Consider the following 11,848-nt stretch of genomic DNA (forward strand, 5'->3'; position numbering starts at 1 on the left):
CTAACCCTTTATATATCTATATTATTAACATAGATACTAACAATAATATGATCAAATAACTACAAAAACTAGTGAGGGTTTTAAGGTCATTTAAGTTACTCATTCTTTGTACAAGTATACGAGTCGGTAAAAATAGAAGAATTTATCCCATGGCATAGGTACTTCTGTTTGACTGACATTCAACATTTTTATATATTTTATTATACCTGTAGGATGTGATCCTTTTATAGAATAATAAAATTATGGTAAAATATTGGGCCAGTTAGATATTAAAGATAAATAATTACTTGTTTGAGCTTGTTAGGTTTGGTTTAGTTAGATTCAGTCATTAGTTGAGTTTATTTCATTCTGCCATGTCATCATGCTTACCTATATAAACTGTTCATTAATAGTGTCCTTGCTTTTAAAGATTTAAGAGATCCTCGCATGCTCTATATTTAAAGAGTTCCTAGTTGCCATGCAGTTTCCTAGGAGACTGAGAAATCTGCTGCTATTTAAACACAAAACTAAACCGACTAGACTTGTTTAACTGCAAAATTGACTTCAGACCTGTTTAAAATTATATAAGGGAGTAGCCACTAAGCTTAGAAATGTGTGAAGTGTGCATCAGGGTAGACCTTGAATTTCAAGTGAAACTTGGAGACTTAGTAGCACATCATCTTCCTGTGCACAGTCTCTGCTAGGACTCACCATGGGCTGTATGGTAGCACAGCACTGGAAGAAGTACAATCACGCAACCGTGGAGCTGGCTGAGCTGGTGGTGCAGGACCAACTGTTAAATCTTTCTGCCCCCTAATTGCATGCAAGCAGTCTAGACATCTGGTAAATGTTTGTCAAAGTGTTGATGACAGTGATGATGATGTTAGTTTGGTTTGCTAAGAAATCAAACAAAGGAAATTTACCAGGTAAAGAACTAAATGGTAATAAAAACTACATTTTTAAGGATCGTTTCTAAAAATAAGGACTTCAAATTTTAAAAAGAAGTTAACAGTATGCTCAAAGTGCTTTGCTAGACCCTAGGAATACTGACACGTACAAGAGGAGCAACTCATAACAGAGCCCTTCCTAGGGTGCTGAGGAAGGTTTCAAAGGGAAAACAATACATAAAGCAGCCTTGAAGGATGCTCAGGATTACATCCAAAAGCAAAAAGGTTAGTAAAGACAATTTATTAAAGACATTTTGCAACGGCAAAATGGTGAACAGAGCAGGATGAGAGCAGGATGAGAGATGTGGTACCTCAGCTTTGATGCCCGAGTATACAACGGGCAATACTGTGGGTCAGAAGGAGGAAGATGCTGCATGGCGTGGCAATGGTGTGCACCTCGTATTCTGAGGACACAGCAAGGCAGCAAAGATTTCTACATAGGAGGCTTACATCATCAGATTCATGTTAAGACTGGCAGCAATCTGCAAGATGCACCGGAGTAAGAGGGCAGATGTGAGTCAAGATCAATTAAGAAGCTATTACTAGAAAGATAATAAAGGCTTGAATTAAAACAGTAAAAAGGAAAAGAAGACAAATTCGAGCTACTTCAGATGATGATTCAATACTGATCTCAGGTGGCCTTGGCCTGCAGCAGCTTGAAGCGGGATTTCGGTTCCCGGCCAGACACTGAAGTCAGGCCGCCGCGGTGAGAGTGCTGAATCCTAGCCACTAGACCAGTGGTCAGTGACAAGGCCCTGGCCTTTCGGCTTTGCAGAAATGAATTCCCACAAAGACACGGAAAGTAGTGAAACAAGCAAAGTGTTTACTAGGAGGAAAAAGAGTACTTGTGGATAGACACATGGGCGGGCTCAGAGGGAGTTGCACCCTCTTGGTAGTTTGAATCACTTTTATGGGGCATTTCTTCTGGGTTTTCTTTGACCAATCATCTTCCTTTGCCTGGTTTTGAGTCCGTATTTGGTATATCTCAGGGTCCTCCCATGTGCGTGCGTGCGTGCGTGCGTGCGTGTGTGCGTGCATCTCTTAGCCAAGATGGATTCTAGCAAAGAGGCCTATGTGTAGGTTGGCATCACTTACTATGGGGTGGTGCCCCCTCCCTTACTGACCTCCAAGGAGACTTTCTGCGCCTGTGTAGTCAGGAAGGTCTCCTTGACTTGGAGAATGAGGAATATGTGGTCTTTTATCTCTTATCTGGGCAGGGCTCAGCTTCTCCTCCCTCCTGCTATTTTGGAGTATCTGTCACAGGGGACAAACTCTGGCTGCTCAGCCTGGGGCCCATCTATCTCCTGCCTCAATACGACCAAAGTTTTTAAATGACCAATTTTTCCCAGTCCCTTCCACTGGCCCTAAAATTTCTACTTAGCCATGATGTGCGAGGTTAAAAAAGCAAGTTAATAAGTAATTATTCTAATAATTCCATAATATAACAATTATTAATAAGATTAAAAATGAAGGAAGGTAGTCAAGTCAGATTTGGCTGTGTGAATGTTGAAGAATTGGTAAACTGTCCAGGATACATGTCCTCACAGGTTGGAAATTAAGATTTGGGGCTTGGTAGATTTAATAAGAAAGACATATTTGGTCCTCATCCCCCGTTCCTCGCACAGAGCTCCTAAACCCCCTGGAATTTCCTGAGTGGTGGGGTGAGAGGAGTGTCTTTTGTTATTCATAATAAGCCCCTTTCAACTACACCTGAGTATATGTTAATGGCGTGACTATTGGAAGGGCTGTTTGCCAGAGAAAATAACCACATGGTTAGAGGACTGGAATTTTCAGCCTTACCCAGCGACCTCCAGGGAGAGGAGAGGGACTAGGGATTCAGTTAATCGTCAGTGGTCGATGATTTAATCAATCATGCTTTTGTAATGGAACCTCCATAAAAACCCTAAATGATGGGTTCAGAAAGCTACCAGTAGGGTGGCACAACCCAAACTCTATGGGAACAGAAGCTCCCACACCTTGAGACCCTTCCTGACCTCACTCTATATACATCTTCATCTGGCTGTTCATTTGTATCCTTTATAATAAATCAGTAATAGTAAGTCAAGTATTTCCCTGAGTTCTGTGAGCTGTTATAGCAAATTATCATACCTGTGCAGGAGGGACTGTGGGAACCTCCAATTTATAGCCAAGTCAGACAGAAGTGTGGGTAAGCTGGGAACCCACTACTTAAAATTGTTGTCTCGGGGGCTTCCCTGGTGGCGCAGTGATTGAGAGTCAGCCTGCCGATGCAGGCGACACGGGTTCGTGCCCCAGTCCGGGAGGATCCCACGTGCTGCGGAGCGGCTGGGCCCGTGAGCCATGGCCGCTGAGCCTGCGCGTCTGGAGCCTGTGCTCCGCAATGGGAGATACCACAACAGTGAGAGGCCCGAGTACCGAAAAAAAAGAAAAAAAAAAAAAATTGTTGTCTCAAGTGGGGGGCAGTATTATGGGACTCAACCTTTAACCTGTGGGGTCTGTGCTGACTGGGTAGTTAGTGTCAGAACTGAATTAAACTGTAGGACACCTAGTTTGTGTCCCCAGAGAACTGGAGAATTGCTGGGTAATGAAAACCCACACATTTGGTGTCAGAAGTGTCATGAATAGAGAAATGGTTTTCCTTTAATAAACAAGTCAGGAAGGAAAATACAAATTGGGGGATCATTTATGTATGAGTAGAAGAGTGAAATCACTCCCCCAACAGAGGGAATACATATGGAGAGTGTTGAAGATGAGCTCAGCAGAAGCCTGAAGGAAGGAAGTAGGTGGTAAAGAGGAGCTAGCTAGGCAAATCACAGCTGGAGTAGTAGAGAAAAATAGTGCCCTAGAAACTAAAAAAAAAAAAAAAGAAAACAAAGGAAATTTACCAGGTAAAGAACTAAATGGTAATAAAAACTACATTTTTAAGGATCGTTTCTAAAAATAAGGACTTCAAATTTTAAAAAGAAGTTAACAGTATGCTCAAAGTGCTTTGCTAGACCCTAGGAATACTGACACGTACAAGAGGAGCAACTCATAACAGAGCCCTTCCTAGGGTGCTGAGGAAGGTTTCAAAGGGAAAACAATACATAAAGCAGCCTTGAAGGATGCTCAGGATTACATCCAAAAGCAAAAAGGTTAGTAAAGACAATTTATTAAAGACATTTTGCAACGGCAAAATGGTGAACAGAGCAGGATGAGAGCAGGATGAGAGATGTGGTACCTCAGCTTTGATGCCCGAGTATACAACGGGCAATACTGTGGGTCAGAAGGAGGAAGATGCTGCATGGCGTGGCAATGGTGTGCACCTCGTATTCTGAGGACACAGCAAGGCAGCAAAGATTTCTACATAGGAGGCTTACATCATCAGATTCATGTTAAGACTGGCAGCAATCTGCAAGATGCACCGGAGTAAGAGGGCAGATGTGAGTCAAGATCAATTAAGAAGCTATTACTAGAAAGATAATAAAGGCTTGAATTAAAACAGTAAAAAGGAAAAGAAGACAAATTCGAGCTACTTCAGATGATGATTCAATACTGATCTCAGGTGGCCTTGGCCTGCAGCAGCTTGAAGCGGGATTTCGGTTCCCGGCCAGACACTGAAGTCAGGCCGCCGCGGTGAGAGTGCTGAATCCTAGCCACTAGACCAGTGGTCAGTGACAAGGCCCTGGCCTTTCGGCTTTGCAGAAATGAATTCCCACAAAGACACGGAAAGTAGTGAAACAAGCAAAGTGTTTACTAGGAGGAAAAAGAGTACTTGTGGATAGACACATGGGCGGGCTCAGAGGGAGTTGCACCCTCTTGGTAGTTTGAATCACTTTTATGGGGCATTTCTTCTGGGTTTTCTTTGACCAATCATCTTCCTTTGCCTGGTTTTGAGTCCGTATTTGGTATATCTCAGGGTCCTCCCATGTGCGTGCGTGCGTGCGTGCGTGCGTGTGTGCGTGCATCTCTTAGCCAAGATGGATTCTAGCAAAGAGGCCTATGTGTAGGTTGGCATCACTTACTATGGGGTGGTGCCCCCTCCCTTACTGACCTCCAAGGAGACTTTCTGCGCCTGTGTAGTCAGGAAGGTCTCCTTGACTTGGAGAATGAGGAATATGTGGTCTTTTATCTCTTATCTGGGCAGGGCTCAGCTTCTCCTCCCTCCTGCTATTTTGGAGTATCTGTCACAGGGGACAAACTCTGGCTGCTCAGCCTGGGGCCCATCTATCTCCTGCCTCAATACGACCAAAGTTTTTAAATGACCAATTTTTCCCAGTCCCTTCCACTGGCCCTAAAATTTCTACTTAGCCATGATGTGCGAGGTTAAAAAAGCAAGTTAATAAGTAATTATTCTAATAATTCCATAATATAACAATTATTAATAAGATTAAAAATGAAGGAAGGTAGTCAAGTCAGATTTGGCTGTGTGAATGTTGAAGAATTGGTAAACTGTCCAGGATACATGTCCTCACAGGTTGGAAATTAAGATTTGGGGCTTGGTAGATTTAATAAGAAAGACATATTTGGTCCTCATCCCCCGTTCCTCGCACAGAGCTCCTAAACCCCCTGGAATTTCCTGAGTGGTGGGGTGAGAGGAGTGTCTTTTGTTATTCATAATAAGCCCCTTTCAACTACACCTGAGTATATGTTAATGGCGTGACTATTGGAAGGGCTGTTTGCCAGAGAAAATAACCACATGGTTAGAGGACTGGAATTTTCAGCCTTACCCAGCGACCTCCAGGGAGAGGAGAGGGACTAGGGATTCAGTTAATCGTCAGTGGTCGATGATTTAATCAATCATGCTTTTGTAATGGAACCTCCATAAAAACCCTAAATGATGGGTTCAGAAAGCTACCAGTAGGGTGGCACAACCCAAACTCTATGGGAACAGAAGCTCCCACACCTTGAGACCCTTCCTGACCTCACTCTATATACATCTTCATCTGGCTGTTCATTTGTATCCTTTATAATAAATCAGTAATAGTAAGTCAAGTATTTCCCTGAGTTCTGTGAGCTGTTATAGCAAATTATCATACCTGTGCAGGAGGGACTGTGGGAACCTCCAATTTATAGCCAAGTCAGACAGAAGTGTGGGTAAGCTGGGAACCCACTACTTAAAATTGTTGTCTCGGGGGCTTCCCTGGTGGCGCAGTGATTGAGAGTCAGCCTGCCGATGCAGGCGACACGGGTTCGTGCCCCAGTCCGGGAGGATCCCACGTGCTGCGGAGCGGCTGGGCCCGTGAGCCATGGCCGCTGAGCCTGCGCGTCTGGAGCCTGTGCTCCGCAATGGGAGATACCACAACAGTGAGAGGCCCGAGTACCGAAAAAAAAGAAAAAAAAAAAAAATTGTTGTCTCAAGTGGGGGGCAGTATTATGGGACTCAACCTTTAACCTGTGGGGTCTGTGCTGACTGGGTAGTTAGTGTCAGAACTGAATTAAACTGTAGGACACCTAGTTTGTGTCCCCAGAGAACTGGAGAATTGCTGGGTAATGAAAACCCACACATTTGGTGTCAGAAGTGTCATGAATAGAGAAATGGTTTTCCTTTAATAAACAAGTCAGGAAGGAAAATACAAATTGGGGGATCATTTATGTATGAGTAGAAGAGTGAAATCACTCCCCCAACAGAGGGAATACATATGGAGAGTGTTGAAGATGAGCTCAGCAGAAGCCTGAAGGAAGGAAGTAGGTGGTAAAGAGGAGCTAGCTAGGCAAATCACAGCTGGAGTAGTAGAGAAAAATAGTGCCCTAGAAACTAAAAAAAAAAAAAAAGGATAGGCCGTCAACAGTGACAAAGGGCTTAAGTTCAGGAAGGATAAGGATTGAGAAGAGGTAGCAATTACAAGGTTACTATCTTCTAAGGTTCAACTTCACTGGAATGGTAAGAGGAAACTGGATTAATAAATAAGAAGAGAGTATATTGAAAATTTTTAAAGCTATCACTTACTTTTACATTAAAGTATGATTTTGGGGAATTATGGAAGTGTGGAGATAAGGATACATACTTCCTTTTTTTTTTCTGTTCTAAATTCTTTTACTCAATATGAAAGTGTTACGACCTGCAGCAGTATAATCCCAGTCACAAAAAGATGATATAAAATAATGAATTTTTAAAAGCAATACAAATCCAGAAAAAGTAAGCAAACTGGACTGTACCTCCTGAAAAATGTTTTTTAAATAAAAGTATATTTTGGCATTTGGGAGGCCTAGAGGTAATACTGGGTAGTATATATATTAGTCATTTCCCACCATGTTACCTAAAATGATTAAAAGAAATGAACTTCTCATTAGATGTTGCCAAATAGAAACCCAATGAAGATTCAATAAGTTCACTGTTCTATTAAAAATTCAATTAAAACATCAATCTCCTTCTAGTAACAATTAATACAACAACAAAAGAATATAGGCAAATAATACAAGCTCAAGACAACCAAATTAGATTTTTAAACAGGTCCAGCTTACCACAAATAACAGTTATAATGAAATGACGTGCCTTTTAACACCTAAGTCCTACAGCTTTAAAAAAAAAAAAAAAAACCTCCCCTCCACACTTTAATGTTTCCTACCCACAAAACCATTAGAAAATATTTCATTCAGCTTCTTTAGTAGAGTTGTTCTTTTCATTACTCATAATCCATTCATTTAGAAAGGCATTGCCTTTCCCCACCCCCACCCCCAATCTTAGAATGTATCTTTCTTTGTTGAATCACCCCTAAGGCAGAACAGAATCCTGGTGGAAGATCTTTCTGAAGTGGCTGGCAGGATTGAGAGCTAGGATGAGATCTGTCATTGTGGTTAGCCCATAAAGGGAAAAAAAAAAAAAAGTAAACAACAATAAGAGCCTGTCTGTAGTTTTATCTCTGTTCTAGGCATGGTAAATGAAAGAATGTACCTCATGAGCAACCTCAACGGCTTTCTTTGACATTGAGGCAAAGAGAAACAACTCAGTAAATAAGGCCTTTGTTTACTGTCTTTTGTGCTACAAATAAGCATTGTCTTGTTCTGTTAATACATCTATTATGTCTCTAAAAAAATACAAAGCTAAATTGGTGAAATAACAGTAACAGTAATAGAATTTAATTGTGTAATAATTATTCTTGATATTCCGTATTAATGATCTGGCATCTTGGAGTCATGGAGCCATGCTAATAATGCAAGGTTTTTTACAAACACCTCCACCATCAGGCATTCGGAAATCTGTCACAAACCCTCCAATCACAAGCATCAACTGTGTGTTTGGCTTCCCACTCAGTAGGAGACATCCCCACCTAGCTCTTCTCAGCACTATAACAAAGGTTTAGTCCCAGTTCTCTCTACTTCTCCCTGTAAGTGACGCCATATGGCCCCATGTGGCACGTGGTGCCTACCATCCTCTGGGTAACTGTGAGTAATAAACTCTTCTTTCAAAGGTTGTTGTCTGCACGTCTGTCAAAACCTGATTAAAATAAATCTTAGGTTAAAATAAATAGTCTAAGTATATTATTCAAAATTTTCCTTTCTGAATATTCTACATCTCTGAATCCTTCAATTACTAACACTAGTTTTGGTATTGTTAAAAGGTAAACTAAGGATCATGAAAATTTTGAAGAGTGTATTTGAGCAAACATCAAAGCAAATCAGGCAGCACCAAACTGAAAATGGCTAGGAGCACTCCACTGCAGGAGCAAAAGCAAAGGGTTTATAGAGCAGACGTGGCAGAAGCGAAGCAAGGAAATTGATTGACTATAGCTTAAGCGATGGCCTCATTTGAGAAAGCCTAATTGGCTCTCCGTGATTAGCTGTTCTTATGTTTCACTCTCTTGACCTTGAGGTATTTACACGAATCAACTCTGGCTTAGGTTTTGGTTTGCTTATACAGGCTGCCAAGGCATTAGAGCCACCTCGGTCAAACGACCTCCCTGTTGAATTACTTTAACAGAACCAATGCTCTCTCTTGTGTATTTGTTTGCTAGTCATACTGGGGAGACGACAACAGAAAAACAAAACCCCTGCCCTCATGAAGTTTATACTCCAGGTGTTATAGTTGTAAGTGAAGTGAGGAAACTTATCTTTTATTTCATTTGATTCCCTCACTTCTCTTACATATACTAATATTCAATAATATTTGCTGAGTGAAAGAATGATCTATTTTCCTTTAAGCATCAGAAGCCATTTTCTTTATCTTTACAACTGAATAGTGGTTTACAGTTAAGTTTACCTCACTTGATGAAGACCATGAAGTATATAGCATTGCTAAATGATATTTACATAATTCAGGCAGTTGGACTCTACTGAATGAATAGCTTTACTCACCAATCACCAGTTTATGAATGAGTAAGTGGGTCCTCACCAGACACTGAATCTACTGATGCCTTGATCATAACTTCCCAACCTCCAGAACTGTAAGAAATAAATTTATGTTGTTTATAAGCCACTGAGTCTATGGTATTTTTGTTATAGCAAAATGGGCTAAGACGCTATGTAAGTGGAAATTGTCGATTAAGGCTCTTAAAAGTAATCAGTTGCTATCCCACTAGGAATTTAAACCAAGTCCTAGAAATTTGCTATAAATCTCTAGTCTACATCTCTTGCAATTAAGTAACTGGTTTATATTTTAAATATCTGTACCATCTTGTAAGGAATGATAGGAATTTGAATTTTTTCAAAGTGTCTCACTTTCTTACCCATATAGGCCTATTACCTGTAAAAAGATTACCTACTGAAGTAGATGTTACTGTTGCACACTCATTATTCATCTATCTAACCCCTTTTTCTGTCTTTTTAACATAACCGTAATTTTGTTCACCTTCCCCAGACTGTCTGTGTCTTTCAGGAGAGGCTGGGATATGAATCTCAATTGGCCGAGCCTATCTTGGAGGCCTCACCCCTTTGTTAGTGATAGGCATGAACAGGTGAAGCAATTTTAACTAATGAGATATGAGGGAAAATCTGCTGGAGGGAAAGGTTTTCCTTAGTCTTAAAAAGCGACGGAATATAAGGGTGTCCCCCTTTTCTTGCCTCTGGGTATTATCTGTAATCTGTAACTGAGACCATTTTAGGACCATAAGGAAAATCAGACTGGAGAACCAGCCAACACACTTAAAGATGGAGGAGCATAAAAAGGGAAGGGACCTGGGTCCTTGACAATATTGTCAATTCATTGAATTAACCAACCCTGGCGATGGCCTGACCTCCATGCACCTAGCTATGTTAAGTAATAAAAAGGCTTAAACATTAAGGATATTTAGTAAGGTTTTCTACCACTGCAATTGAGAGCATTTCTTCTCTCTCTCAATAGCTCCGCTCCTAAATAGTAGACTTCTCAATATAACAAGGTGTGGTAGATTGAATGCAATGATAATTGCTTTAATTTCCTCCTATGTTCAAGTTGCTCTTCCTATTAAAAGGTAGTCTATTTCAAGATGCTTCCCATGAGACTAGTCCTGCCAGCAGAATACAGAAGAAGTATTATGCATATATAAATATAATGCCAGTTCCAGACCTAGGTCTTAAGAGATCAAGCATCTTCCCTTCCTCCTTCACTGCTGGAAACCAGGATGACGTAAGAAAGCCTAGGCTAACTCCCGAATGATGGGCCACTACATGGAGAGAAACTTTATGGAGGAGAATCAAGTAACTCCAGCCAAAAGGCAGCACCAAGACCACAACAATGTGAGTGACACCATCTTGGACCTTTCAGTCCCAATTAGGCCAAGAGGACTGACACATAAAGCATCTCTGCTAAGCCCTGTCTGAATTCCTGACCACAGAATTGTGAGCAATAAAACACCTGCTGTTTTTAGTCACTAACTATTGGCGGGCTTTGTTAGGCAGCAACAGCTGAAACACAAGGTTGTATTACTTGTTCTCTTGCTTTGTAAAATTACCAGTCTGTGCACAACGATTAAGAATTATTTAGTGAGCCACTCTGAATGCTAGTGAATATTTTTTTCCAAATATGTGTTTTAATTGTCTTAGCTCACAAAGGAGAATTTGTTTCTATGCATGTATCATCTTGTACTAACATTTACAAAATAATTAAATACTAATAAGAGGGGAAATATTTGTAACAAATGAGAGTCCATATCCTCAGCAAATAAAAACCTCTCTCAAATACAAAAGAAAAATAGTAACACCTCAATTTTAAAAACGGGAAAAGCCTGAGATTTATTAAGATGGCGGAAGAGTAAGACGAGATCACCTTCCTCCCCACAGATACATCAGAAATACATCTACACGTGGAACAACTCCTACAGAACACCTACTGAATGCTGGAAGAAGCCCTCAGACCTCCCAAAAGGCAAGAAACTCCCCACGTACCTGGGTAGAGCAAAAGAAAAAACAGAGACAAAAGAATAGAGACGGGACCTGCACCAGTGAGAGGGAGCTGTGAAGGAGGAAAGGTTTCTACACACTACAAGCCCCTTCGAGGGCGTAGACTGCGGGTGGCGGAGAGGGAGAGCTTCGGCGCCGCAGATGAGAGCGCAGCAACAGGGGTGCAGAGGGCAAAGCGAAGAGATTCCTGCACGGAGGATCGTTGCCGACCGGCACTCACCAGCCCGAGAGGCTTGTCTGCTCACCCACCAGGGCGGGCGGGGCTGCGAGCTGAGGCTCGGGCTTCAGTCCGACCGCAGGTAGAGGACTAGCGGCGTGAACACAGCCGGAAGGGGTTAATGAACCACGGCTAGCCGGGAGGGAGTCCGGGGAAAAGTCTGGACGTGCCGAAGAGGCAAGAGACTTTTTCTTCCCTCTTTATTTCCTGGTGTGCGACGAGAGGGGATTAAGAGCGCTGCTTAAAGGAGCTCCAGAGACGGGCGCGAGCCGCGGCTAAAAGCGCGGACCCCAGCGACGGGCATGAGACGCTAAGGCTGCTGCTGCCGCCACCAAGAAGCCTGTGTACGAGCACAGGTCACTATCCACACCCCCTTCCGGGGAGCCTGTGCAGCCCGCCACTGCCAGGGTCCCGGGATCCAGGGACAACT

The sequence above is a fragment of the Neophocaena asiaeorientalis genome, unplaced genomic scaffold (assembly GCF_003031525.2).
Source record: "Neophocaena asiaeorientalis asiaeorientalis breed wild unplaced genomic scaffold, Neophocaena_asiaeorientalis_V1.1 scaffold210, whole genome shotgun sequence".
Taxonomy (NCBI): domain Eukaryota; kingdom Metazoa; phylum Chordata; class Mammalia; order Artiodactyla; family Phocoenidae; genus Neophocaena; species Neophocaena asiaeorientalis.